Raw genomic sequence first — 26,388 nt, 5'->3', positions numbered from 1 at the left:
GAATCTTTTAAGAGTTTGGGGATATTGGCTTTCATCAGGCCAGCGTTAGTAGGGGTCAAGTTCACCCCCAGGTAAGTGATATGTGTGGATTTCCATTGGAAAGGATATGTATTCTGTAGGGCGGAAAGGGTGGCCAGAGACTCCAACAGGCTCATACCCATCGACTTTATCTATAAACCGTGTTTATCGTAAAACCGGAGATCGCTGCGAATTGGTCCAGCAACTCCATGAGGGTGGGGATAGAGTTGAGCGCCTCTCTCAGAAAACAAAGCACATCATCTGCGTAAAGCGCAATTTTGTGGCATTGCCCTTTGACCTCGAAACCCTGAATCCCTGGGTGCAGGTGAATCTGCTGTGCCACGGGTTCCAGTGCCATTGCAAACACTAATGGGGACAGAGGACAACCCTGCCGAGTTCCTCTTCCCTGGGTTATCGGATTGGTCCACTGTGAGTTAGCCCGCACACAGGATCAGACTGGAAAACATCGGGCCGAAGCCTAATCCCTTCAACACTCGCCCTAGATATTCCCATGACATGCTGTCAGGAATGACAAAGTACCTGGGAGTCCAGGGGCCAGGGCCACCAGGTCCACTGCTCTGCGAATGTTATGAGCTGACCGGCCTTGTATAAACCCAGTTTGGTCTCCGTCAATTATTAGCGGTAGGATCTCCCCTAGCCGCCGCATGATGACCTTACTAAAAATCTTCGTATCAGTGTTGAGTAAAGCAATCGGCCGGTAGGACGTGCACTCCGTGGGATATTTTCCCGGCTTTAAGATCAGAGTCATAGCCGACTCTGCCATTGTCTGAGTGACAGATCCTGCCTCCTACAAGGAGTTGAAAAGCTTCGTGAGATGGGGCACCAGCTCGCCACTAAAAACTTTGTCAAATTTGTTCGCGAACCCATCTGGGCCCGGGGCTTTCCCTAGAGGTAGCATTTTAATCACACTCTCAAATTCCTGTACAGTTATTGGTTCCTCTAAGGGGTCTCTAAGGGCTCGTGGAACTTGGGCGTTTGTTATGAATTCTTCCGTGGCACGTGGGTCGCCGACATTAGGGGCTGCCTGCTCAACAAAAAACTGCTCAACAATGCATAGTTTACCCTCCTCTGAAGAAACATAGCTGCCCATCCTGTCTTGCAAGGTATCTATTCTGTTACGTTTCAATTGCTTTTTCAGTTTGGCTGCCAGTAGTATGTTGGCTTTGTTCCCCTTCGTATAGAAGTACTGTTTTGAGCGCATCATATAATGTGCTGCCCTCGCTGTGTGATGTGACTCAAGCGCTTTCCTCTCTATACGTAGGTCCCTCAAAGAACGTCAGTATCCCTTCTCTTTATGTATAACCTCAAGTCTATGAGTTTCTCCCTCCAGTTGGGCCTGTACTGCCCTTCTGGCTTCCCCCCTCTGAGCAGCTTGTTTAATAAGGTGTCCTGTAATTACTATCTTACCGGCATCCCACACCAAGTCGAACCCCACATTGCCAGTGTCATTTTCTCTAAAGTAGAAGCCTATAGTTTCAGCTATGTGAGTTCGAATCAGGGGATCTTCCAGCAAGAGGTTGTCTAATCGGCAGACTGGCTTTCGAGGTGGGGGTCCCTGAATGGGGGAGAGTATTAGTCTCACAGGAGAGTGATCAGATAGAGCTTCTGGGAGAATTTCGCCGTCTATCACTTGAGAAATAAGCGTATCGGACAGAAAAAACATATCTAGCCTGGAGAAGCCCTTATAAACCCCTGAGAAATAAGTGTCATCTCGCTCTTCCTGGTGAAGAAACCACCAGATCTCTATAATAATGTACTGAGGGCTAGGAAGTTCTTTTTATCCGTGGGGGTTGGGGCCAGCGTCTTGTCCACTAACGGGTTAACAACAGCGTTGAAGTCCCCGCCCAGGATTAGTTCCCCCTCTGCATGTTCTGTCAGGGTCTTAGACAGCAATGCATTGAATAAGTCCTGTTTAGCATTTGGAGCATATAGCGAAACCAGTGTAATCATGCGTCCCCAAAGCACTGACACTACTAAGGGAAACCTTCCCTCCACATCCCGCACCATCTTCAGTGCTTTTAGGGGAATACCCTTGCGCACCAGAATGGCGACCCCTTGCTTCTTCGATCCACTTGAGGCAAAGAATTTCATGGGATAGAGCTTATTATTAAGATGAAATCTGTCCGTGGGTAGAAGGTGGGGTTCCTGAAGGATCAGTAACGATGCGTCAAGCGTTGCTAGCCTATGAAACAGAGCATTACGCTTTAGGGGGAGTTTAGGCCCTGGACGTTAAGGGTAATGCATTTGACATCTGGGGTCGCCATTCTAAGGTCGCTCAGGTTATTGTGCTACGTTAGAAGACATTGTTTCTCCCAGAAACAGAGCCCTCTCAGACCCCAAACCTCCCCAGATCCCTCCATCACATCTTGCATAGGTATGATAACACAACATATCTTATGCGGATAGCAGGATGGCCAAGTAGGGATTCCCGCCGAGACCCAAGAACTGCTCTGTGACTTCTAGGTGGCAAGGCATGAACGAAAACATAATCAGTCCCAGCGATGGTGCGTCTGAAAAACAGCAACATAAAAAAGGTAAATTTCAGAAATAAAGGAACGTAAGCCAGCCCAAGTAAGGCTCGTAATGGCCCACTTTCTTTAACCAACATCAAGAAAACCGTCAACAGAATGGTCGCAATCTGCTTAGGGCGCCCAACATACTATTCTGTAAGATTTGATCTCCATAGATAACAGGTAGCATCTGGCGTGCAGTGTGGCGTTCTTCTTCAAAGCGTGAACACGGCCTCAGCATCTGCCCCTGGGTGGGTAATGCCCTGGCCTTCAGTGAAAAATCGCCCGATTATAGAGTTACCAGGCTTGGGCAAGTACTGAGATGGTGGAGGGCGCTCAGCGGGCTGCGGTTCCTGGTCCCAATAGAGTGATACAGCGCCCAGGGACCCGTCGCATCGCCTAAGCTCCCCGCAAGCACAGGTTAGGTTCGAGCAGTAGGGCGCAAGTCTAATGCGCATATTGGGGGTTCTCTCCCCTGACCCAGGTTCAGTTGTAAAGGTGGGTGGGGTTTAGCACCTCTCTCTGAGGTACTCCATCCTCTACTTCAGCAGTTTTAACATAACCATGTGGGATTCACTGGAATTGGCTTTGCCGGGTATTTCTGGTCAGCAACACGTCCCAAGGTTTTCAATCAGTATTCAATCAGCTTCCTGGCAACTCTCTCCAGGTGTCAAGTCGGGGCCAATCAGTGTCTGCTGTGCCCCCTTATTCTCCCTGGTTTCCGTTTGTTGGTATGGGGTATGCACCAATCGCTGCCACCCCTTGGGCATTCTTCGCTTGTCTCTCGGCATGGGGATGAGGTCTGGATTTGGTGGATCTTGCGCAGGTGGCTCTGAGAGGGCGTTAGCCTTTCCTCCGACCATCAGGTCCTTTGCGTCGTCTTCTGAGGAGATTATATGGTGCTGATTGTGAAGATCGAAGATCAAGCTGCATGGAAGCCCCAACGATAATGAATCTTTTGGTCTTGAAGCCAGGCCGTTACTCTTTGCAGGCGTCTCCGACTCGCTAAAGTTTATGGGGAGACATCCTAAAACAGCTTTAACGTTGCTCCTCGGAACTGTATTGATTCCGCTTTCCTGGCTGCCGCCATGATCTCTTCTTTCTGGCGAAAGAAATGTACTCTGGTCAGGACGTCCGGGAGTAGGTTCCTCCTCTGCTGGGCGGAGGAATAGACACAATGGGTTCTGTCCAGGGTCAGCGCCTCCGAGGACGAGAGGCCTAGTAGGAACCTGAACAGCGCGCTCACATAGTCTGGCAAATCCTGATCCGACAGTTGCCGCGGGACTCTTCGGAGATGCACATTATTGCTTTGTGATCTATTTTCAAGGTCGGCTTGTTTAGCCCATATATCTTCCAGGTGTTCTTCAATGGTCCGCACCCTCTCTGTAAGAATCTCGTGTTCATGCATCTGTTTACATGTTACGTTTTCTAACTTGTTGACCCTTGCTTCAAGGCCTCCAAAGTGTGAAGTTAAGTCGGCGAGAGATCGGGCCAGAGAGTCCTTGGAGGTCTTAATCTCCATTTTAATTTCTTGAGTGATATCTTGTTTGAGGGATTTCAGCATCTCTTCAAAATCAGTCCTGGAGAACGCCATTTCTGCAGGTTTTGGCGACATAGGGGCGTGGTGGATGTCTGCCCCAATTGTTTGCATTCGGGTATCGATTGCTAGTTGGGCTGTTAAGAAGGGTTTGATGCCGTGGGATTTCTGCCTTCCCACCGCTTTTGGCATTGCCAGCCTCCCAAGCTCTGAGGAGTTCCAGCCGACGATAGCCTCCCGTTCTGCTCGCAGGGAGCTAGAGCTAGTACAGGCTGTTAGCAGATGATGGGTGAATTATAGCCAAGACCCTCCCAGGCAATCCAGCCGTCTTCTGGAGGGGTGGGGGGGGGAGGCTGTCTTAATGCAGGCGTTGTGGGTCAGTTTAAGTCCTTAGCTTATTTTGGGCCATATGATTTCGGGAGGCAAACTTCCCCGCTAAGGGCCTCTGCATGGGTGGACCCTCTACAGAGGGGAGCTGAAATATTGAGGGCTAAATAATGACAGCGTCGTAGTTATGGGGAGCCTTACAGTATTTGATTTGCCTCCACTGCAGCACGCGTTCAAGGGGCCAAAATGGGGTGCCGTCCTGGTTCTAGCTCTTACTCATGAGGCCTCGTTATACTGTCCCTTTGATATGTCACTCCGGACCCCAGCTCTGAGGACTCACCGCTCCAGTCTCAGTGCTATCTTCTGCCGAATTTGTTGCTTGTGAGGGATAGGCTCTGGGCGCTCCACACCATCGTGACTACCGCACTCCCTGTGCAGCAGGATCACAGTTCACCAGGCTCATAGCGAATCTCGCCACAGGCATGGAGCCCCTTCTGCTCTCAATGCAGCATGAGTCCAGGTCGGCAGCCCGAGGGCCACCAGCTCCGCCTGCACCTATGAGTCTCCTCCTCCTGCTTCAGCTTGCCATCAGCGTCCGATCCCCAAGCGGGGTCCGGGGACAGCCCTCCACTCGATATAACGGACAACCTCGGGCCCTCCGCTTCAGGACCGGGTTGTCCGCCATCTGTAACCGTTATCTTCGGCGCTCAGTCCGGTCAGTGCGTTCATCTCCGTCACGCTGCATTCCGGTCTCCAGGCTCACATTTGGCTGCAGGACAGAGAAGTGCTACTTTCCAGGGAAACAAGCTTCTGTGGGGTCGGGGGAATGGGAGCTGGGCTTACTGCTTCAGCAGGCGGTCCGCTTGTATGTTGCAGTCGGGCGGATGCTCCGTAGCTTTGTTCGCGCGCTCCGCCATTTTGCTTACAAAGGGATCGGGGCGGAGGTCCAGGTTCCTTCACTTCGCGGCCACTATTCCCCCCGGATGTTCGTCCGCTGGCATCCTCATATCACAGACAGCCAGAATATCACAAAATCACTCAGAGATCATGCTATTAGACACTGATATTACAGCATTTCGGGCGCCATGTCACAGAGGTCACAGCTAGCACAACCGCATGGCTTGCTGCCTAGCCACACCCTGTTGTCAATCGGGAAATTATATCGTACTCCCTATTGCAACGAATATGTGTATATTGGCCTATGCCAAGCTGCTTATAAGCCACTTGCGAAGAAAACCGTGTTGCAAGGTCCTGACCTTAGAATCAATGTAAGCCGCCATTTTAGGTCATTCCGCCATTTTAGGTTCTCTTTGTAAAGTCACCCTGTGAGTTAAAATGTTGGACAAAGTCATTCCGAAATACAACATGGCCGTCTTGACCTCTGTGTGTAATTAATATGTAAGTTGCCTGCAGGCCACTTGTTGGGGTCGTGAACTGAGACCTTGTCCTTCGCTGACCTGTGTGTAAAGGATTACTCGTGCAATGAAACAAATCCACAAGCATATGTTAAGAACAATGTATCCAAATACTGAACTAAGAACACTTGTTTAACTACATTGTATTAATGTTTGAGAAGACCTTTATGAGAAATCCTAAATAATACTGTTACCGTGTAGGCTTGTTGGCGAATGTATTAAAGGCAATCCCTATGCATATAGTGGTGCGAACTCGGCATGAACCCTAGATCAGTAATGTATTAGAGGAATATTAACCCGAAGTAGGGTTGGACATCATGTTCACAAATGGTATCAAAGAGCAACGAATTTTAATGTACAGCGTCTCTCACTAAGCACAATGAACCACGCTGGAGTTCGTTGTGTTGTACTGAGGGCCGAAAGCTATCTGTTACTTTTCTTGGAAAATTGTTCAGTATAAAATAAAGATCTTTGTATGTTCATTTGTAACCCGTGTTCGGTGTATTTCCTTTTGGGGTACTCAGCCTCGATATTTTGATTTTGTTTTCACAGTTGGCGCCCGAATAGAGACCCTCAAGATTGATGCCGGATTGTCGAAGGTTGGGATCGGACGGTGTGACAAAATAAGGGGCCCCTTCTGAACGAGACACGACACCTGAGCAGTGCTGCACAACCCGATCCCTGGACGATTAGCTTGTGGTCCGAGACGGCATCTTGACGAGGGTCCACTTATCGAGGCGGGCAGATTTGCCGAAATCACCAAACACGAGGTAAGATTAGTTAGGTAAGATTCTTTGTAATCCGATCGGACCTCCTTAGGACTGATCAGGTGAGTCGTGACCCGATTCTTAAATATCCTGATAATTTGATATATTGTATTGTATTTTATCTGCAGACACAATTATTGACCAGGTAACACCAATAATTTGATATGCCTGGGAAATTGTCTACCTGCTTCAGGGCGTTGTTCCGCAGTGATAGACAATCTTTGGAATTTAGCCGTCCAGCACCACAGGAGGGGTCGCCGGCATGTACTATGCACTGTAAGCATAGCATTGGAAGTATAGTGTTTAATGATATTTGGCACAGACAAACCAGGCATGCCTCCGAACTTCAGTGGCCAACCAATGGTAGTTTTGAAATCCCTTGTATTGAGTATTTAGAGTCAATTCTATTAAAGAAAAAGGCTGGACCTGCAGCATTCGATGTTTTGCAGAATTGGAAAAAAGAAGCGTTTCAGCAACTTAAGAGTAGAGAAAAACATGCACGCCGTCATAAGACGAACGCCGAAAAAGCATTATTATATGACCAAGATAAACATTCTGAGTCGACTAGGAATATGGATAGGGCTTTCTCACTTGGAATTCAGAAAATGTATCCTTCTAAAGACCTTCATGTTTCTGACAAATTCATCAACAAATTGTTAAATGAATGAAGGCCTGGTGCCTCTGTGCCACCTCTGTATGTTCCTCTTCCTGCTGCTTTGCCTCTTCCTGTTGTTCCTGCTCCTCCTAATGTTCATCTTCCTCCAGTTACTGTTCCTCCACCTATTCCTCCACCCCTTCCTATTGCACCAGTAACACTACCTCCATTGAATTTGCCTGCTCCCCCTCTTCCAAGTGGTCTTGTGCCCCTTGTAGCCGATCAGGGTGCAGGGTCAGGGGTTGTCACCCGCAATACTGTACCGCCAGAGAAGAAACAGGATTTGATTGCATGGGCTAAGCATTGTATGGAGAGAGATGATCAAGCTAATGTTTTTGCCACACATTTTAATATGGATAATTTTCCTGAGAAAAATGTTTTTATTGAAGGTTTAGGGATTCATTTATGTGTAATGTGGGGCAAATTAAATAATACAGATCTCCTGCAAGGGTTAAGGGATCTAAATACTTTAGCGTTTTCAAGAGACAATGTGTAGAAGGTTAATGAGCATGTCGAGAGGTTATTTGAGTATAGAAAGGAGTTGGAAAAATTACAGAATGAGGATGACGAGGGGGAAGTATGTATGTACAGAAACGGTTCCTTCCTTGTCGAAAATCGATATCTGAGGAAGCACGAATTTGTACGAAAGACTCGCTTAGATGGATTTCAGATATGTTGATAACTCCAGTTGAGGTATATGACACATACAGTCAGTATACGCCAGAAATGCAGAGGAAAGTGATACAGGTAATTATAGAGTACCTACAGGATGATTGTGTAAAGAGAAAAACTAGTTGTCCCACAGAGTAAATGAGTAGTTATAAGAGAGCTTTTTCACTTGACACTTCTTCGACTGCTTTAGCGCTCGACTTAGCTCTGTTGTTTAGTAAGCGTTCGGAGTTGCCTACTTCTCAGTTGCCTATGAGAGAGGTTCCTCCGACATTTGTCCCGAAGGTTGAGATTGCGGCTGATGCTGCGGCGGGTAGTCGCTGTGAACATTCCTGCGCATTATGTATCGCAGTTTGTTCACGTCCCGTTCTCGAGACAGGAAGTGAATACTATTAGACAATCTATTCCTGATATTAGGAAAAATCCGACAGGATTCCATAAAGAAATAGAGTCCGTCTTGCAGTCTTCAGTGTTCACCCTAGGTGATATTGATTTGTTATTTCCTGTACTCCTGCCCGTAGATTTATGGAAACAAGTTAGGACTATAGACGACGTACCAGGGTTGGGAGATACATGGGCGAACATGACTAGATTCGATGGAGAAAGGCCAGCTGGTGAAAGACCGCCCCAGGTGATACTAACTTTGCCTGATAGAATTGTTGCAAAATTGAAAACTATAATTCCTGAGACAAGAATTATTTGGGACAAACTTACGGCCTGTGTCCAAGGGAAGTCTGAGGGTGCTACTGAGTTCTTTAATCGGTTTGAACAGGTATTCTCGGATTTCAGCAGACAAGACTTAGGTACAAGAGTCTGGGAAAAGATTATTTGTGGACAAATTTGTGCGTGGATTGCTGCCCAACATCCAGTCACAAACGATGTCTTTTGAGAGCGCTTGGCAGGCGAAGTCCCAATCAGATGTACTGCACATGGCTCAGTACTACGAGAATCGTGTCAACAATTAAAAAGATAGAGTTGAAAAACGAAAAGGTGATTTAAAGACTAAAGTATTATGACAGCAAATTGTTAGAGGCATCAGAGGGGGTAGTTTGCAGATTAGAGGTCAGTATGTTCCACAAGGGAATGTGCCCTTGAGTCCTGCGAACATTAACCAGTGTGCCTATTGTGGACAAGAGGGTCATTGGCGTGCACAATGCCCCGTCCTTCGACAGAGGTCGAATAACACATTTGGGAATATGGGTAGACGATCCAGAGGTCGCCCGGGTGTAGGGGGCCCTGGTAGAGGTCAGTTTGCACAGGATCCTCAGCAACCTTTCTCACAGGATAATCAGACTCCAAGTGTGGATACTAGGAACATATTTGATCATCCTTCTGCTGCATATCCATCTGAAGAGCTTCCTTTTGATGATATTCTGTTTCGTTAGGATTGCCCGAAGCAGGGTTTGGAACCTACACCTATTCCCGTCAATCAGAAAGGTCCCTACGTTGAAATGGTAGTAGAAAATAGGAAACATCAGTTTTGATAGATACTGGAGCACAGACGTGTTCCATTGATCATTCACGGGTTCCAAACATTCCACTGTCAGGGCAAACTAATGTTTCTGTAGGGTTTTCTGGCACACCAGTTGTTAGTCCAGTTTCTCCGGTACCTATTTCTTTGGGTCCCTTTACGGACCACTGTCCATTCCTTTTGACTTCAAATTGTGGAAAGAATTTGCTGGGTTTAAATCTATTAAAAGAATTAAATGCAATCATTTATTGTTCTTCCGATGGAGTGCGCTTCACAATTTTACCACAGCAACTTTCTGTCTCTCAATTCTTAACTAGACCTTTGCCACCAGAATTCAGTGATGTACCAGAGTGCTTATGGGCTGTTGACGACAATGATGTCGGTGTTTTGCTGATTGAGCCTGTTAAGATAGTCTTGAAACATGGAATTGAGCTGCCACGCATTCCCCAGTATAAGATTTCAGTTGAGGGCTAGCGAGCTTTGAAATGCATTGTTTCCGATTTTGTGCATCGCGGGGTGATTGAGGAAATTTCAGGAACTTTGTGCAATAGTCCGATTTTACTCGTGTACAAGAAGGCGATAATGCAATTCCATTCCGTTTCATAATTGATTTACGTGCCATTAATAAAGTCGTCGCTCCGCAATTTCCAATTGTGCCTGATGTGACGACAATATTGACAATGGGCCTCATTACACGGTAGGCGGTGAACCATGGCGCAATTAGCGTCATGGTTCATGCTGGTAAAATACCAGCCCCGCTAAAGGTGAATTACCGCCCCATTCCAAGGTTGGAGGGGCTGTAATTCCCCCTTCCACCATTGCCCTTCCCCATTCTCATTTTTTCCCCATAGGGCATAATGGGAATGGGGACGGCGCTAATTACGGCACCGCAAATTGCGGTATCGTAATTAGCTCCCTGGGTCCCTTTGCGGGTTGGTTTTTAATGCCTGCAAAAAGCAGGCGTTAAAATCCCCAACCCGCAAAGGGACCTCGTAGTAAGGCGGTAAGGATTTACCGGTACCGGTAAAATACCGGTACCGGTAAACCCTTACCGCCTACCGTGTAATGAGGCCCAATGATTCCAGCTACAGCTACTTACTTTAGTGTTGTGGACCTGAAGAATGCTTTCTTTAGTATTCCTATACACAAGGATAGTAGATACTTGTTCGCGTTCACCTTAGGGAGACGCTCGTTCACATTTACTCGTGCACCTCAAGGTTACACAGAGAGTCCTAGCATCTACAGTAGGGCTTTGAAAGAACAGCTTGATACCCTTGAACTGCCCTCTACTTGTACATTGCTTCAGTATATTGATGACCTGCTTTTAGCTGCTGAGCGCCTGTAAGGAGGGCAATGTGTTGTTGCTTATTCATCTAGCTAAAGATGGTCACAAAGCTTCGCTTAAAAAGTTTCAATATTGTTGCCAGGAGGTCGCCTATTTAGGCTATCTTCTGTCAAAGGAGGGAAGAAGATTGACACCTGAAAGAATAAAAACACATTTCTGGCATGTCTGTCCCAAATACACAGAAGGAAGTTAGAGCCTTGTTAGGAATGGCTTCTTACTGTAGGTTGTGGATCCCACATTTTTCACTAGTGATCAAACCGATGTTGGCTTTGACAAAGAAGGGCATTTCTTCGCCATTGCCGTGGAACGCGGAACACCAGCAATCGTTTGACTTGCTCAAGACTGCATTATGCTCAGCACCAGTTTTGGGCACACCAAACTATGAAAAGGCCTTTGTGTTGTTTGTGCATGAATGTGATGGATGTGCTTTGGCTGTATTAATGCAGGAACATGGAGGGAAGAATAGGCCGTGCGGTTACTTTTCTTCCGCCCTTGATCCTGTAGCATGCGCTTTGCCAAGATGTTTGCGAGCTGTCGCTGCTGCGTCTGTAAAACAGAGTGAGGGAATGGTCCTGGGCCATGATCTAACCCTGATGGTGCCTCACTCTGTAGATGTTCTACTGAACCGAACCCAAACGCAACACCTCACTTCCGCACGGTTGGAGTGATATGAATTGATCTTGTTTGCTCCTCACATCCAAATTAAGAGGTGTTGTGTTCTTAATCCGGCTGAACTCCTACCTTTCCCGCAAGGTACTGCTTGCGGCGATGAAGAGTCACATGACTGTTTGTATACTACCGAATAAGAGACGAAGGGTAGAATTGATTTGAAGGATACTCCTTTGAATAATCCACAAGGAGAGCTGTTTTGTGATGGCTCCTGCTTCAAACTTCTGGATGGTACATCCACAGCTGCTTATGCAATCACCACATTAAGCACGGTTGTAGAAACCAATAGAATCACGCATAACTCCGCGCAGGCCGCAGAGATTATAGCATTGACCCGAGCTTGTGAACTTTCCGAAGGACTTACAGTAAACATATATACTGATAGTCAGCATGCCTTTGGGGTGGTTCACAACTTTGGGAGACTTTGGTCAGAGAGAGGGTTAACTTCACATGGCACCAAAATCCAACATGGCTCCCTAATAGTACAACTGCTCTCAGCGCTTGCGCTCCCTACTCAGTTAGCCATCATAAAATGTGCAGCACATTGAAAGATTACAGGTGACATAGGAAAAGGGAATGCTTTCGCTGATCAGATAGCTAGACAAACTGCTACTGATCTCTTTACGGAGATGTATGTTTCAAGGGAGACTTTAAATGCCTATGCAATGGACGAGGGTGTTGGGTCTGTATGGGATATCCAAGCCGATGCCACCTTAGAAGAATCCAAGAGGTGGGCTGAAGGCTTGGGGAAACTCGATGATGACGGGTGTTGGATGGACATATTGAAGGGAAATGGCTACTCCCTGACGCTTAAGTAATGATGATGGTCGTCATGGCCCATTGTCCTACGCATATATGTGCCCAGAAAGTCACGAAAATGTTAGAGAAAGTTTGGGCAAATGACAAAATTTCGAAAATTGCCCAGAGCTATGTTCAGGACTGCATGATTTGCCTACAACATAATGTGGGAAAGGGGACAGCAACTCCAAGGGGAAGTTTTGGGCCACCCTCTGTCCCCTTCGAAGTCATCCATTTCGACTTTATTGAAATGGAACAGGGTAATCATATGAAGTACGTATTAGTGGTTATCTGTGCTTTTAGTAAATGGGTTGAGGCTTTCCCTGTCAAAGATGCTACAGCCATGACTACTGCAAAAAACAATGTTAAAAGAATACTTCCCGCGGTTCGGACTACCAAGAGTCATCTGGTCGGACAATGGTCCACATTTTGTCGCTGCTGTAATTCTGCAGATATGTGCGGCATTACAGATCGACAAACGGTTCCACTCGGCCAGACACACTCAGAGCGCCGGACTAGTAGAAAGACACAATGGTATCATCAAGAACAAGCTTGCTAAGACGTGTGCTGGCACTAAATTAAAATGGCCGGACGCCTTACCGATCGTGTTATTAGCCATGCGTACAACCCCTCAAACTAAGACTGGGCTCTCTACATTTGAGGTGGTAATGGGGAGACCGGCCAATATCTGGAACCTTCCTAAATGTAGATCTTTGAGAAATGTTCAAAATGTATTACTTGCAGATTATTGCAGCCAGTCGACTAAAAACCTGTATTTGATTTATCACCAGGTGCGAGACGCTTTACCTGTGCGATACGAGGGCCCGGGGCACAGCATTCGGCCTGGGAACTGGGTGCTCATTAAGGCATTTGAGCGCTCTTCCTGCCTTGCACCTCGCTGGTGGGGCCCATTTCAGGTCCTGTTGGTCACACAGACAGCGGTGCAGGATTCTGGCAGAAAGAACTGGATCCACGCGTTGCACATCAAGAAACTTCCTCACCCAGTGCCACACGATACAGAAGAAACAGAACCCCTCGCTAACGCTGCAACCAATGATTCCAAAGCAGTAGATAGTGCTGAGAGTGTATCGGAGAATCTTTCTGAGCCCGTGAGGCTTGGGTAACCTGCCATTTTGTCTCCACACTCTCCAAAAGTTATGCTTCCGGAAACTGCTGTTTCAAATTCGGCATCTTCACTTGTTTCTGATACATTGCTTCAAACGGGAAGTGACGACACATTGTTTCCGGATCAATCAGTACTGGGAAAAGCAAGGAACAATCTGCATCCAAGAAAATAGACTTACGGCACGGTTCGGCTGTGCATTTGAAGAAGGAAAGGATCATCGAGGGCTTGTTTTTGCCCAAATTTGAGAAAGAGGATTCTGTTGGCGAGGGTTGTGGAAGGACTAAGAAGTCACGCGGCAGGGAGGTCGCTAGCAACGAACATTGGGGGTTTCCGTTTGAAGACTACAATGCCTGCCACCGCTACCACTCGTATGGGACTTGTAAATGATTGTGTGACCAAACGGGATAATGGACAAAGTACCTGGGCCCCAAAAACGTATTGCTGTGTTCTCATGAATATCACGCATGCCATTTTTTAATAAGTCCAACTGTTGGGTCTGCTCACATTTACCGTAACACGGGGATAAGGGGCTAAGTTGGTATATTCATCCGTTACCTTTGACAACTGCTTGTTATGCTTCTCTTAGAGCACTGTTCTCTGGCGGTTGGAACGATAGCATCTCGGGGAACTTTGATGGTACTAATTTGAATAGCTTTGAGAAACGTGTTCCGACTCCCGTGGGATGCTCGCTTTTCGCAAATAGGAGTAAGCTCAACGTTGCTTCTATTAGGCCTTCTGACAGACTGTCTCGTCCTTTCCAATCTTTGATTTCCTTTAAGATGGCTCCAATAGGCAATAAGGATGCCATGCCTCCTTCTCACACTGTTAGCCATAGCCCCGTTTCAGTTCCTTTTTACATACAGAGGAATGGTACTCAGTCAATGTGAGATTTTAGAGGTTGTACCAACGTTGCAAATTTGACTGGGGAAGACAGACCTTTGTATGTAGGCAAACCTGTCTACTTTGTTTGCGGTAATGTAGTATTTCCATGGTTGCCCAGGGATTGGCAGGGAACCTGTTATTTAGGGATCCTGTTATCTGGGGTATTTATAGCTAGTACAGTAGAGGTTTGAAAGGCTCGTCCACGGCGGGACGAGAATGGTGACACTCCAGCACAGGTCTTGGGAGATGTAGCAAAATCATTTGTGCCAATGTGGGGACAGATAGCGAATTCCAAAGATATCAGAAGACTAGCGAGAGTACTGGAGAGAACCATCAACCGGACCACTAACATACTCTATAATATGACATTAGAACAGAAAGCGATAAGACTAGAAGCGCTTCAGAACCGGATGGCATTAGATGTCATTCTGGCTGAACGTGGTGGAGTGTGTAAATTAGTGGGGTCAGCTTCTTGTGTTTTTGTGCCAGATTCCTCCCCAACTATCTTCAAGGCAATACGGAATCTGCACGTCCTCAGTTCAGAAGTGCATGTTCCCGAGGGAAACTGGGATCTTAGCGCTTGGTTCTGGGACTTCTTGCGAACTTGGTTGGAAGATACTTTCGGTCCTACTGATCATTTTGGGAATTCTGTTGTTGCTTTGTTGTTGTATCCAGTGTCTACTGTAAGAGGATTCAATTCAGCACTACAGCCAAGTCAACGCCTAGTCTAGAATACTGAATGAAAACCCTTATTGATATATTTTTATGTCCAGGTCATGCGTTCTGGATGACTACCCCTATATAACACCCCTCTCTTGGAATCCTCCTGACCCCACTCAGCCAAGAAGTAGTTCTGTTTTGCAAGTTAAAGGTTTATTTGATAACTTAAACAATATATATTATATCACGCTTTATAATAATTAATAATTGAATATCACACTTAATCTGATATGCTAAAGATTAACAACGGAGAATCTGGCACTAGCACACTTCTTTATAATCACTAAGGAGTTGACATGAAATGGATAAGATAGCACCAATACTTTTATGGTTTCAAATGGATGCAATGTGGAATGAAATGCAGTAAAGAAAATAACTTGATAGGATTTCAGCAAAGACAATGTAATCACTTTCTTGTACAATTCACCCCCCCCCCCCTTTTATGCAATGCAAGGAAATGGAAGGAAGGCACACAATTCTCAGAAATGCAATTCAAATGTAATTCAGTTCACCCAGCAACTTAGACTACAGAGGTTGAAACACAGGCAAAAGTGCTTTGATATGTGCTGGCAATGGAGTGAAAATATGTTAAAATGCTTTTAATTCCCTCTAGGAGGTTCAGGGTGAGTGAAATCAAGTTAATATTAGTCCAGGCTCACTCTTGCAATGATTCAGGGATGATTAGCAGGTTAAACAAATTTCTGGCAAATGGAAGGCAAGCAGCAGCAGATTTTTACACGTGGAGAAATTTGCAAATCGCAGCAAAATTCGCGGGTGCGCCGGGCGCGATTACAGAGGAACTACAAGGACTATCACTATCGTTTTGGGGTCCTAGGAAAGCCTAGGATCTCAGCTTCCAGATGAAAGTTACTGCAAGTCTCTAGCACAAACGGTCACGGAGATATGAGGGATTAAATAAAGGTCGTTTTTCAGATTTGAAATTTTAAAGTTCAAAAAGACAAGTGCAGCTTGCAACTAGAAAATGACAGGTGACAGCTTTACTCAAGTTAAAATAGCTTGCATTAGATTATTTTAAGTGAGAGATTGGGTTCTGCACAGTTTTGCTATGTACTCACACTATATTCTTGAATTAGAATGGGCCTCGCCACGGATCTGGTCAGGTTTTAGACTGGACTCTGGTCTCTGCACTTCACAGTGATCTGGGTCAGCTCTCTCTGGTTCTGCTAACAGTGGTCTGGATCAGCTCTGCTCTGCTGGTCTGGGTCTCTAGTTCTGGATAGATTGAAGTCTCCAGTTTGGCTCTCTGAAGGTTGAGGAAGGTAAAGTATGGATTTTCCCGGCAGAGCTTCCAGCTGCAAATGGATTTGAAGGTCCCTATCTGTCCTGTCTGTCTGCTTTTATGTGTTTTTTTAATGGGTGTGTGTGAGCAGCATCACTAGCCAGCCCCTCTCCACTTATCATTGGCCAAGCTTTCATTTCTCCCCTGATTGGGGGAGCTAAGTTGTGTCAGAGTGATGTCATTTTACAGCCTGCAGAAAGTCCACTCCTCCTGTGAACTTGCACACAAATCTAGATTTGAACCAAATACATATTTGCAGAGGTACATATTGTTTTAAAATCATATGCACCCATCATGCATTACAGGAGGTATACCCTGTCCAAATCTGCTCTTCCTGAGAGCTTGCATTCAGAAATGGCAATATTTTGCACTTTTTAACTGGTTTGCGATAACGGACATTACCCCAAATTTACACACATGTGCGCAAGGAGTATGGACATTAGTTGATGAAGTGTCAGATTTTTCACATGCACACATTTTGAGTAATATCCTCTTTTCCGCTAAAACCCCCCTGAACATGCCACCGGTTCTAAAAACCTCTTAAAATGTGGGCAGAAAAATCACAAGAATTATGGTATCATTTATAAAATTTTCACCTGTCCGCTCTATGAGTTATTCATCTTTTTAGAGTTAGGTTCTGGCCCCAAAGGGGTGTGGTTTTCCTCCAGCACAAGGTTGAATTTCTGGTTTTTCCAGTTCTGCCAAGCCAGCTTGCTCTCACAGGCAGTGCCCCTCCCCTTTGCTTCAGGAGGAAGCTACTTTTACGACATCTGCAATAAACCATCCACCTGGGTCAGGACAGGGCTTTGTTCAGAGCTCCTGTATTCTGTGGGGGCTCCCCTTAATTCAATTATCAGAGAGATGGCATATCCTTAGTGTGGCCAGCAAAAGGCAGATAGGCCTGGGAACACAGCTGTGACTCAAGTTTCACTCCTGATGGGGGTAGTTGCCAGGCAGAATTCAGTTTCTCAAGCCAGGTTTCAGATAAAATGTCACTTTTTGTTCCCCAGTTTAAGTCAAGACAATTTTTTACATATGCAGCTAGAATGCTGATTCTAAGTTCAAAACTATGACATTTAAACAATTGCAACCTATGTGACACTCAGAAATGGGTCACTCATTTCTTTTAAACATTTAGATTTTTAGTGTCTTTCAGTCCAAATTTACTTAAACTGCTGAAATCCACACTCAGCCAGTCTTGTTATAAACCTTCAAGTCACTTCAGAATATAACTTTACATTGGATCCACCTCTCAGTAAGTCTTTCTTTGGCATGTTTTGGGTTCATTTATTCAGTTTTACAAAAAGTAAAATCTGGTGTTGTTTTAAAATGCCGGCTTTTGGATAGTGGTGAGTACTGGTACTGCACCCATTTTTGGGATTTAAGAAATGAATTCTCCACAGTTATGGGTTTGCTTTTGGCAAACAGCATTGCCATTCCCAATGGTTTCAGACTACTGTGTGGGTAGTCCAATGGTGGTTTTAGGCAGTGTCCTTCTGTGCCCATAACATCGGCAAAAATGAGTGGCAGCCTATTCTTCATGCATTTCCCTGTGCATTTTCTGGGAAGCTCTGGCCATCATGATGTTTTCCATGTCAGTACTGCACAGGTTTGAGGTAGGGCTCGGATGCATGGGTAAATACATCCCACACTAACTAGTATATGTTCGATGCTAGGGGGATGTTGCGCACAAGCGATAGGTACAATAGGACATAAAGTGTATGCCCCAGATAAAACTTCCAAGGAATACGTGTTAAAAGAAATTTTAGCAAATGACCTGTTGGCAATAGATATTTCTGCCAGCGATTCAACGTGCATGGACAATGATGCATGGAGTTATTTGCAAGAAGATCAGAAGTAGTTTAGCACTTGGCATAGGCCAAAAGGAGGGTTTGTCAAACGGGAAATTATATCGTACCTCCTATTGCAACGAATATGTGTATATTGGCCTACGCCAAGCTGCTTATAAGCCACTTGCGAAGAAAACCGTGTTGCAAGGTCCTGACCTTAGAATCAATGTAAGCCGCCATTTTAGGTCAATCCGACATTTTAAGTTCTCTTTGTAAAGTCACTGTGAGTTAAAATGGTGGACGATGTCATTCTGAAATACAACATGGCCGTCTTGACCTCTGTGTGTATTTAATATGTAACTTGCTGTCATGCACGCGCAGCTGGCGCACGCATTGGCAACCATCATGGACTACTTGGTACTCATTTATCCTCCTAATACTCCTTGAACAACTCCTTTTCACGCCTTGGTCTTTTATTTCCATTTGCTCAACTTTGGTTCTTTCTTATTTTATCCAATTAACTACATTTACCATAATGCACCTGGCTGCAGTCCTCAATTCCTGGCTATTCTCATTCATCGTTATTGGGACCACAATCCCCAGAAGCCCTAGCGGCCAGTTCTGCTTCCACCTGCTCAGGACCAGAGAGGGAGGAGGCAGATTGTCTTCAGGTGTGCTGCTACAGGTGCTGTCAATTAGCCTGCCTCAGAACAGGGCAGGGCTGTATATAAGCAGCTGCCTGCAGGAGCACAGTGTCTTGCATCTTGAGTCCTTCCCGCTCCTGTTTGCCTTGACCCTTTACTTTATATGCTGTTCCTGTTGCTGCATTATCCTGTTTTGTTCCAGTGCCCTTTCTGGGCTCCCTGCCTTCCAGCCGATCACGCTCCGCTGCCTTCTACCTACAGCCCTTGTCCTCTGGGCTTCCTGCCTTGCAGCCTATTACAGTCCTCTGCAGCCCTCTATTGTCAGCGGCCCTGCTCCTCTGGACTCACTCCTTGCTGCCCTGCTCCTCTGGGCTCCTTGCCCTGCAGCCTGCCTCACTCCGGCTGCCTACAGTCCTTGTCCTCTGGGCTCCCTGCCCTGCAGCCTACCTCACTCCGGCTGCCTACAGTCCTAGTCCTCTGCAGCCCGCCTTGCAGCCTGCCTCACTCCGGCTGCCTACAATCCTTGTCCTCTGGGATCCCTGCCCTGCAGCCTGCCTCACTCCGGCTGCCTACCGTCCTTGTCCTCTGGGCTCCCTGCCCTGCAGCCTGCCTCACTCCGGCTGCCTTCAGCCCTTGTCCTCTGGGCTTCCTACCGTGCAGCTTGCAACCTTCGGCTGTCTCCAAGCCCTTGTTCCCTGGGCTCCCTAACTTACAGTCTGCACTTCTTCGCTGCCTACAGCCCTGCTCCTCTGGGCTCCCTACCTAGCGGCCCTATTCTTTTGGGCTCTCTGTCTGTCACCTACTACTCATCTCTCTCTGTCCTGTTCTTCTGGACTCCCTGCCTTTCAGCCTACTACAGTCCTCCGCAGTCCAATACAGTTTGCCTGCACCTAGTGCCACTCTTGACTGCAGACCTGCTTCCTACTTTGCAGCCTTCTGTTTTCCTGACTGCTTCTCGTTGCTCTCTTCCTTGAGTCCTCTCTACTCCACCTTAGGTTATCTATTTCAGTCTAACTGCCTTTCCTTCATTTCCTTCTGCTAGATTGCTCATTGACTTCCTTTTCGCTGGATATTTCTGTTCTTGTCTTCTCATGTGTCTTATGTAATCCCTTTGTACAGAGCTTGCCTGTTGGTTTCCGGCAGGCAACCTCTGCCCCTTCCTTTGTCGCGTTTTCAGTGTTACAGACACCCACTGCTGTTGTTCCCAGCCATGAGCATACAGCGTGGGCCTCTGTTATAGCAATCTGTGCAGAAGGCTGGAGTTTCCTAAGGTTCGTGGAACACTCTTTCCCATTTCAGCATACACCCCAAGAGGGAATCCAGTTTGTTTGTACCTTTGTATCTTTTGCCCCTTTTATCTCACAGCTACTGTATACTACTCTCCTTTCTTGTTGAACTTCCTGCTGTGTGTGCTTATCTGCTACCTTACCTCAGCACAGCCACCCAAACCCTACTTGGGTACCCTGTGCCACTCTTGGCAGAGTGTCATTCTTGACACTTGCCTGCAGGCCACTTGTTGGGGTCGTGAACTGAGACCTTGTCCTTCGCTGACCTGTGTGTAAAAGATTACTCGTGCAATGAAACAAATCCACAAGCATACGTTAAGAACAATGTATCCAAATACTGAACTAAGAACACTTGTTTAACTACATTGTATTAATGTTTGAGAAGACCTTTATGAGAAATCCTAAATAATACTGTTACCGTGTAGGCTTGTTGGCGAATGTATTAAAGGCAATAACTATGCATATAGTGGCGCAAACTCGGCATGAACCCTAGATCAGTAATGTATTAGAGGAATATTAACCCGAAGTAGGGTTGGACATCATGTTCGCAAATGGTATAAAAGAGCAACGAATTCTAATGTACAGCATCTCTCACTAAGCACACTGAACCATGCTGGAGTTCGTTGTGTTGTACTGAGGGCCGATAGCTATCTGTTACTTTTCTTGGAAAACTGTTCAGTATAAAATAAAGATCTTTGTATGTTCCTTTGTAACCCGTGTTCGGTGTATTTCCTTTTGGGATACTTAGCCTCGATATTTTGATTTTGTTTTCACACTGTGAGGCTACTTTTAGTGACATTTTTGCCCGTTGTGGTGAGCCAGTTGTTAGCTCTCCTTATGTCAGAGATTTGTTCTTTTTTGGGGATGCTCGGTGCTGCTCTGAGAGAGTTATTTTGTAAAATCTGTATTTTGTTAGTGATGTATTTGTTAGCTCCTAGGTATAGGGCATTACAGTAATCCAGTGTTGACAAAATTAAGGCTCTGGCCAGGGTGGTGCAGCTGTTAGTAGAGAGGAAGGGTTTGGCTGCTCTAATTAATTTACATGTCGAGGCTGTTGAGGAGGCCATGGAGCTGACAGGTTTGTTGAAGTAGAGAGTCGCGTCTTGGTACAAGCCTAGAGTTTTGACTTCTTTAGCTACTTTAATGGTGTTACCATCTATGATAAAGCTCATGTAGTTGTGACCGAGTTTGTTGATATTGTGGGTGGTGCCAAGGATTGAGCTCAATCTTGTCATCATTCTGGCATAGACCGCGAGAGCTCATCCATGCCTGAATGATGATGAACATCCTAATCACAAAGGCCAAATCCTTGTCCTAATCTCCCATCAGCGGTATGAGGATCTGGGTATCAACAGCATAGTGAAACACTTGTGTATAGGCGCGTTACAAATGCCATATCATATCATAGTTGGTGTAGGTGATACCAAGACCATTGAGATCGTCGAAAAGGGGCTTCGTGAAAACGTTGTACAGAGTGGGCGAAACACATGATCTCTGAGGTACCCCGCATGTGATGTGAACAGGGTCAACAGATGCTGAGGTAGAAAAAACATGCATGGTCCTGTTGTTTAGGAGTGATTGTATCCAGCCTATCACTTCTTGCGAGAAGTGGGCTGCTGAATCCAAGTGGTTAAAGGATTTTATGGTCTGATTTTATGGTCTGCTAAATCAAACGTCGCAGATAGGTCGAGGAGTAATACTAGAGCGGCTTTACCATTGTCTCTAAGAGTGTCCATTTATGCCATAAGGTCGATCAGCGCTGTTTCAGTCCCATGTTGTTGGCGCACCAAGTACGAGCCAAGTACTGTTTGCTGCCTGCTGCTCGCTGCTAACCCGCTTTTGGATCACTGGGAACAGCTGGGAATTGCTGCCGCCACCGCTCTACAGCCTCGTTTGGCCGGAGCAGCTCTGGTGCTGCGGCATTGACTTTGCCTTGGGAGGACGTCTTAGCTGGTAACACCAGCCTGCCTGACTCTGAGGTGATTGTGCGCTCTGTACTTTATGTCTGGAGCCGACCGAAGTTGTGTGCCACTGTAGTTGTGTGGCCTGCTGTTTTGTGTTGGCACTCCGGTTGGGTACTCTGTGTGTCTAACACCCATTTTCTATTACTTTGAAGGTATTTTCCGTTCGAGGTGGCCCTGCCCCCCCCTGGACGAGTGACGTCTTCTGATCTCCTTCAAAAAGCCATTTCCCCGCGCACCAAGTACGAGCCAAGTACTGTTTGCTGTTCGCGGTGTGCGGTGCGGGGTGTCGTAGCCTAGGACTCCATTCCCCTGGATTTGCAAATCTCTCACCCCAAGCACAGTAGGTGCTACGGGCCCTGGTGTTGGGTGCAAAGTCACACTGTGCGCCGGATCGAGCTCACAAGCATCCACCTACTGCCTTAGGAGACTGCGGGCTGTATGCCTTTGATCCTTGTGCTTGTGGTGCTCCTGGGTAAATTCTGGCGCTTGTATTGGGGTTGGGCTCTTTTGGGCATACGATTTACTATCACTGCATAACCTAGTTATGTCACTTGCTATGGGTAATCGTACTTTGTTTTCCCTCAACTTATAACTGGCTTTAGTTGGGGTTGGTTGTTGTTTCCTTTATACTTACCCCATAGTCCTGCAGTAGTTTTGCCTGTTGGCTTGTGCTTCAGGTGTAGACTATGAGACGCGCTTTGAGAAGCAACTCCAAGTCTGAAACTATTCCTAAAGCTCAGAGGAAATTGGGGAGGTCTAAATTGCCGATTGGCACCCCTCCTCTTTCACTTTCCCACAAAAAATTGCTCCTATCGATGCCATCCTCGCCTGATGTAGAGGGGGCAGCGCCAAACCAAGAAGAGGTTTTGGATGCCCCTAGAACGGAGGACTTAGTCCCGTGCTTGGAGTCTTTGATTACAATCTCTCCTTCGGCTGTGATGCTCCCCACCTTTTCGGTGCAAGACGCCAATGATAACGACGAGGTGGTGGCTTGCGACAGGGCGCATGTTCATGATATCAGTTGTACTCCTAGGTTCGACCACGAGGGTTTCCCTCATGTGTCTGATACCTCAATGTTAGCTCCAACAATTATGACTGAACTGGGAAAACGGGTGAGGCGCTCATTGGGCCCTTCCTCTCCTGCCTCTCGGTCTTTTCCCTTTCGTGAACAAGTCCATTTTCATCTCCCGGACGAACTAAGCTGCAAAAAAACCAGCATTTTCGGTAGAGACCTGCTCTCCACTCCCGTGAGGGGAGAGGGAGGTGGTGCGCCCTCACGCTACAACAACACACATGGGGCCTCATTACGACTCAGGCGGTAAGGGTTTTACGACGGCGTAAACAGCGCCGACCCTTACCGCCTGAGTACGAGGTCCCTTAGCGCCATGGCGGATTTAACACCTGCTTTTAGCAGGTGTTAAAATCCATGGCGCTAAGGGACCATGGAGTTAATTACGCCACCGTAATTTACGGTGGCGTAATTAACGCCTTCCCCACTCCCATTATGCCCTATGGGGCAAAAATGGGAATGGGGAAGGGTAAATGGGGATTGGGGACTTACCGCCCCCGCCAACCTCGGAATGGGGCGGTAAGTCCGCCAACCACCATGGCGTAAACGTAGTTTACGCCATGGTGGTAAAGTCACGGCCCAGGCGGTAACTTACCGCCTGGGTCGTAATGAGGCCCATGGTGTCCATATAGACCCACCCGGGAACCTCTTGCCCCGTGCACTCGACGTCCTGAATCTGGGCAATGACGAGGTTGGCTCTATTGCATCTAAAGAGGAGGCACGGTCCTCTTCAACCCTAGAGGACTCACTTGCTGGTACTTTCCCAAATTATCTGTTCAACTTTCCTGTCATCTCGCAAATACTTAATCTCCTGGACAAGGGCCACAAGCTTACTCACTGCACCCTGAGGGAAATGCCAGGCTCCTTAGCCTTTATGAAAGAAAAGATGGCTAAATTGGAAGGCTTCATCTTTGTGGAGGAACAATCCAAACCATTTCACTTTGCACAATTTGAAAAAATGTTGGCTAATGTTGTAGTGCCAACTCCACCTGCTCCTACCCTGCTTGTAGTACGGTCACAAGGCTCTCAGACGGAAAAGGCACATTTAAATGCCCACTTGCCTCAAAGATCGCATTTGCAAGTGTTGCTAGGGGACCCAATGGCTGGGTCTCAACAGCCTGATGTTGAGGCCATAGATCTGCTCGATGTAGCCAAACTCCAACATGATCGTCTTCTCCAGGTTGGGAACATATTGTTCAAACTGGTCGCAAAGTCTCAACCTTTGGAAGATTCCGCCAACCCATGTGGAGGAATGGAGCTCGACAATAGGGCTGATCCCACACCTGACAGTCCTCCTGCTTTGACAGCTATCATAGATAGCCAGAGCATCTCAGACCCTGTTGGTCCCTCAGTGCCATGTGAGATAGTGGTGACACAATTAGAACACGAGGAAATGTATTACCCATCTCGAAAGGCAAAGAAGTCATTCTTGAGAGCTCAAAAACGCCTAAATCTCGCAAAGGCCTCCCAGAAGAAAGGGGCAAAGAAAGTGCTCAATGTTCCGGGCACCCACTCTGGTAAAGCAACTACTCCCGACCTGAGCACTGGGAACAGTCAGGATGACCAGGCCTTAGATCTTCGCAAACTGAACGATGAAAGTAAAAAACATATACAGATTGATGCCATAAAATGTGATAATGTGCAAGTGCCGTCCTCTAACCCCCCAAGGACTCCAGCTGCCAAGACTCAACCGCAACTTCACTGCTTTTTTCCTAATATTGTAAGCAAAAAAGTGGTTATGCGACCCACGGGTGAATTAAAATCTGTAACAAATCCAAAATTGGACATTGAGTTGCCGATTGTGGCACCAAATTTTGTGGACCCGCACGCCGACTTGGTAGGCCTTGAACCGGCCACTCAGTGGCGTCAAGAGGAGGCTGCCATTGCTCGCAGCCGAGTGGATGGGCAGGCCTCTTTGGTTTTGCCATGAATCACGCACTGCGATGAAGAACTTGCACAAGAGACCCACCTGGAGGAGCTCTCTGCAGACACTTTGTCTTTTTCGGAAACCTCCAAGGATATGAAGGTTATACTTGGCTGGGTTAGCAACCCGGGCATAAATGGTCTCGCCAGGATTAACAGGTCCTTTTTGATGAATTCATTTTTTCAGATTCCTTCGTTAAGAAGTTTATCATCAAAGGACCTGGATTGGGTAAAGCTTCCTTCCCACAACAACTACAGAGTATTGTGTAGAGTCCAATCCCAGATAATAACAAAATTGATTTTGGACTTCACCGATGACTTTGAATTATTGGGTCTCACTCCTTGCCTGTTTACGGATATGGAGTGTGTTTGGGATTTTCTGGACTTTGTCACACCAGTCCCTACTGCAAGAACGGAAGGCTCTGCAGTGGCTCCCCTCGAGTCCCACGCCAACCAACTAACTCTGCAACTTGCCTCCCTTACGCAAGCGCTAAGTGGCCTGTCATAGCTGGAGCCACTGATGAAAGTGGCAGCTTCTATGAAACCTCCTCCATTGGACTCATAACACCAGGGGATTTCTATCACATCCTGGAATTGCTGTGGTGCAACTAATCTTAAGACTTGGCATCACCAGGGAGATCCACAGCAAATGATTGAGATTTTAATGTTACAAGAAACACAATGGCGCTAGAAGCTCTCGTGCTTGATGGGTATATTTGCTTCAGCGCCCACGCACGACGTACCTGCCTTGGACATCCAGTTGGAGGCATTGCAATACTTATCTCCAACACCCTTAAGGTGGCCTCATGCATTTTGGAAAAAACTGAATCATGCATTCTGGTGGAGTTAACATTTGATGACTGCAAATTCACCTCTCTATTTTTGATGTCCATATATTGGAACCCAAGTGCTGCCTCTCTGGACCTGACCCTAGAGGAGCTGGTCCTGGGCCATGTAGCGCTTTTTTGCCCCAATCATGAAATCATAATTGGGGGCGACCTAAATTCATACTTGGAATTGGAAGGCACCTCTCAACCTTCTGCCTACTCCTCCTCTTATGCACTCCAAGCCTTTAGTAGAGGCAAGAGATGGGCCAGTTTCTTTGAAGCGTGGGGCATTTATCCCATCCAAATTGCCCCCGAGACCACCAAAATTTCTTGGAAACGTGGTACTTCGTCATCTCTTATCGACTATGTGTTTGCATCAGTGGCATGCTCGGGTCTGCTTGACCCCATCAAAATTCTGAGTGTAGGAATGAGTGACCATCGGATGTTGACCACTTTCTACACCTGAGACTTGAAGCATATGAAAACCTGGAATCTGCCGCTATGGGGGAAAGCAAATCTCAACAAAACAAAGGTACTGGTATGTTTAGGGGTTAGCCAGTGTGAAGTGTAAATGAATTAGAAATATTGCACCTGGTCTAAACCCACATAACCTTAATGGCTATCAATTTGCATGCAAAAATACATATTAGAACAC

General features: G+C 46.7%; 1 protein-coding gene across 1 annotated transcript in view; it reads right to left on the bottom strand.

Moving 5' to 3' along the window:
* LOC138564822 (zinc finger protein 84-like) overlaps positions 1-26,388 on the bottom strand; it is a 151,987-nt gene that overhangs the window by 112,886 nt on the left and 12,713 nt on the right. The window lies entirely within an intron of this gene.

The sequence above is a fragment of the Ambystoma mexicanum genome, chromosome 1p, assembly GCF_040938575.1.
Source record: "Ambystoma mexicanum isolate Mex_15411 chromosome 1p, UKY_AmexF1_1, whole genome shotgun sequence".
NCBI classification, from domain to species: Eukaryota; Metazoa; Chordata; class Amphibia; order Caudata; family Ambystomatidae; genus Ambystoma; species Ambystoma mexicanum.
The sequence above is the reverse complement of the archived record's forward strand: the minus strand, read 5'-3'. Positions and strand labels throughout refer to the sequence as shown.